We start from the raw sequence: 4,113 nt of genomic DNA, 5'->3' as shown, positions 1-4,113 counted from the left end.
TGTTAAATACGTTTACAGATTAATCATTTTCAGTGTGAGGAATTATGATTAAGGAAAAGAAATACAGAAAAGATATTGTTTTTTTAAAAAAGTGAATGTAGTATTCACCAGATTCTGAAGGATTTTTGTTTGGTTTTGTTTATTTTGTTTTTTCTTCCTCTGGATATGGATAGCATTGTCTATAACTGATCTACTACAGTTGTTCTAGCTCTCTGAACTGCTGAGAGGAGCTGCATCCATCAAGATTGATCATTTCACAGTGTTGTTCTTTTTTTTTTTGCAAGGCAAAGGGGTTAAGTGGCTTGCCCAAGGCGACACAGCTAGGTAATTATGAAGTGTCTGACTCTGGATTTGAACTAAGGTCCTCCTGACTTCAGGGCCGCTGCTCTATCCACTGTACCACCTAGCTGCCCCTCACAGTGCTGTTCTTAATGTGGACATTGTTCTATGGGTTCTGCTCCCTTCACTCAGCATCAGATCAGCTAACTCCTTCCATGCTTCTATAGATTCCAACAACTTATGATTTCTTTTAGAACAATAGAATCCCATAATATTAAAAAAATAACCTGTTTAGCCATTCCCCAATTGATGGGCATCCCCTCAATTTCCAATTCTTTGCCACTACGAAAATAGCTAATACAAATATTTTGGAACATGTGGAATTTTTACCATTTTTTTAAATTTCTTCTCGATAGAAGAATTCTAGGCCTAGAATTGCTGGGTCAAAGGGTATGAACAGTTTTATTGCTCTTTGGACAAAGTTCCATATTGCTCTCCAGAATGGCTGGATCACTTCACAACTCCAACAAAAATGCATAAATGTCCCAATCCTCCCACAATCTCTCCAACATTGACCACTTTTCCCTTTTTGTCATCTTGGCCAATCTGATAAGTGTGAGGTGATACCTCAGAGTAGTTTTAATTTGCATTTCTCTAATCAATAATGATATGGACTATAAGTATACCATCACATCATCTAAAAAGAGTGAAAGCTTTGCTTCCTCATTGCCAGTTCTGATGTCTTCAATTTCTTTTTTTTCTTTTCTAATGCTAGAGCTAAAGCTTCTGAAATTATATTGAATATTAATGGTGAAAATGGGCATCTTTGTTTTACTCTAATCTTATAAGAAATGCCCTGAGTTTATCCCCATTATATATAATATTTGTTAATGGTTTTAGATAGATATTTCTCATTTTAAGAAAAAACTCTATTTATTCCCAAACTTTCTAGTGTTTTTAATAGCAATTGATATTGTATTTTATCAAAGGCTTTTTTCAAAATCTACTGAGATAATCATATGATTTCTGTTGGTTTTGCTATTGATATGTCCAGTTATAGTGAGTGTTTTCCTAATATTGAACTATCCCTGCCTACCTGGTATAAATCCTACCTGAACATGGCATATTGTCCTGGTAATAACTTGCTATAGTCTCATTGCTAAAATTTTATTTAAACTTTTTGAATCAATGTTTATTAAGGAGATTGGTCTATAATTGTCTTTGACTGTTTTGGTATCAGCACCATATTGGTATCATAAAAGGAATATGGCAGAATTCCTTCTTCAAGTTTTCAAAATAGTTTATGTAGAATAGGAATTAATTATTCTTTAAATGGTTGGTATAATACACTTTTGAATCCATGTGGACCTGGAGACTTTTTCTCAGTTCTTATCTAAATTTCAAAGTTGTCCATCTTGTCAGTGTGATTCTGAATGATTCTTTTAAGCACTCTTCCTTTTCACAAGGAATATAAGGTACATTTATTATTGAACTCTGAAGTAATCACTTCAGAGAAATTTTAATATAGAATCCTGCTTCTTGTCAATAAGATAGGGAATTTTGGGCATGGATGAATTATTTCTTCTAGTAACTGCTCCATAATTAACATTCATGGTCATCACAATACAAAAGCTTATGTAGTATTGTAAAATCCCAGTGCTATCCAAAGAATCAATTACTCTAGCATGTACTTAACAAAAAATATTCAATTTACCTCATGTAAAATTCAACACATCAAAAAGGCATTAGGGGCAGTTATGCAATACAATGAATAGAGCACTGGATTGGGAATCAGGAATAATTATCTTTTTTTTTTATTATTTCAAATCTGGCCATGGACAGTACCTAAGTGACCCTGGGTCAGTTTACAAAATCCTGTTTGCCTCAATCGCTGCTTTGTAAAATGAGCTAAAGAAGAAAATGGAAGACCACTCTAAGATCTTTGCTTAGAAAACCTCAAACGGGATCATAAGGAGTAGAACATGACTGAAAAACAACTGAAACACAGTAAAAAAAGGTTAAACAGATATAAATGAGTTAAAATTTAAAAAAAGCTGCTCACCTCCTAATTTCTATAGTATGAAATCCAGGAAAAGTCTAAAATTCTCCCATATCCCTAATTATTCTCTATTTCCCTCCTCACGAATCTCAGTGAGAAGTGTTTTAATGCTATCATTATTCATAATCCTTTTGCATGACCCATAGGAATAACTGTTGAAGACCTTCCATGTTATCATATGAGACTTTTTTAGAAATGTATTTTATGTTCTATCTTGTGCTATTTCTAATATAATGAAATACTTTTTTAAAGAATTAAAAGGAAGGGAGTAGAAAATGCAATACTATGAAGGTGAGTCAATTCATCATATTTCAAATCAGTGCTTGGGTGGGGTGGAGGGAGGCCCTGGGAGTCTTGGCAATTTCTACATAGGAGCAAGAATCTGAGAAGTGAATGCAAATACTGAATTGAGTTGAGCAGAGGGCACAATTTAGTGTGTGTTAACCTTGGATTTTGTAACCTGATATGTATCTGATATGGGATGGAACTTTTATGAGTTTATTCACTCTGTCTGAGGTTAGATTTGAAATCAGATCCTCCTTACTCCAGCCCTAATCCTCTATCTATTACTGCATGTCTTAACTGCCCCAAATCTCTCCATACCTGAAGTAAGTGTATTTCATTTTTAATAGATTACTTTGGTTTAGGCAAATGAAGGTATTCTGAATTAAAAAGACATACATCATCCAAATAAATAAACCTATACTATTTTCTTAGTATTGGAAGGGATCATTCCAGCAGTCTCATTATTCATTTGAAGGAGATGAAAATAGAAAGGTTTAAAATAGCTAGGATTGGAGTCTGACTTGAAAGCCGCCACCAGGGAGGCTTCGCCGGGGACCGGGCCTGAGGACGCTGGAGCGGCTGTGGTGGCACCGTGGGTGGCTTTTTCTCAACTATTTTTTCCAGTCTGTTGGGAACTCGGCAGATGAGAATTTTAATTTGGGGATTAGATGGAGCTGGGAAAAACAACCATTTTGTATAAATTACAAGTTGGAGAAGTTGTTACTACTATTCCCACCTTTGGTTTCAGTGTTGGGACAGTAACATACAAAAGTCTTAAATTTCAATTCTGGGATTTAGGAGGACAGACAAGTATCAGGCCACACTGGCTATGTTATTATTCAAACACAGACGAAGTCATTTATGTAGTAGACAGCTGTGATCGAGATCGCATTGGAGTTTCCAAGTCAGAGTTAGTCGCCATGTTAGAGGAAGAAGAGCTAAGGAAAGCAATTTTAGTGGTGTTTGCAAACAAACAGGACATGGAACAGGCCATGACCCCCACAGAGATGGCAAATTCACTTGGGCTCCCTTCCTTGAAGCACCGAAAATGGCAGATTTTCAAAACATCAGCAACTAAAGGCACTGGCCTTGATGAGACAATGGAATGGTTAGTAGAAAGGTTGAAGAGCCCACAGTAGCCTCCCACAATAAAGGTGACATCAGACATCCCTTCTGGAACAGTCAAAAGAGCCACACACTACCACCAACTGTTATACTGGACTGACTGAAACACTCATAATATGGGAAATGAAGTTTTTGTTCAAGAGATATCTTATCTTGATTCAACCAACTGAATGTCTATTCTGTATTATATAATCGTTTCTTGCTTTCCTGTTTTGTCAAGGTAGTGTCTGTTCATTTGTATGCAATTTCTAGCCAGGTATGATCCTTTTGAAAAATGCATCCTTGTTGGAATTAAAATTTAATTTTGGAGTTAGTGGCTGTAGCTTGTTGTAAACACGAATAAAATATCCTGTCACTGTAAAAAA

The 4,113-nt window shown here is 35.6% G+C and overlaps 1 pseudogene; it reads left to right on the top strand.

Moving 5' to 3' along the window:
• Window positions 1-2,613: 2,613 nt before the first annotated feature.
• Window positions 2,614-3,762, top strand: LOC141511965 (ADP-ribosylation factor-like protein 1 pseudogene; annotated as a pseudogene).
• Window positions 3,763-4,113: the final 351 nt, after the last annotated feature.

This window comes from Macrotis lagotis, chromosome 2, assembly GCF_037893015.1.
Source record: "Macrotis lagotis isolate mMagLag1 chromosome 2, bilby.v1.9.chrom.fasta, whole genome shotgun sequence".
NCBI classification, from domain to species: Eukaryota; Metazoa; Chordata; class Mammalia; order Peramelemorphia; family Peramelidae; genus Macrotis; species Macrotis lagotis.
Note: the sequence above shows the minus strand (reverse complement) of the source record. Positions and strands in the feature narration are given on the sequence as shown.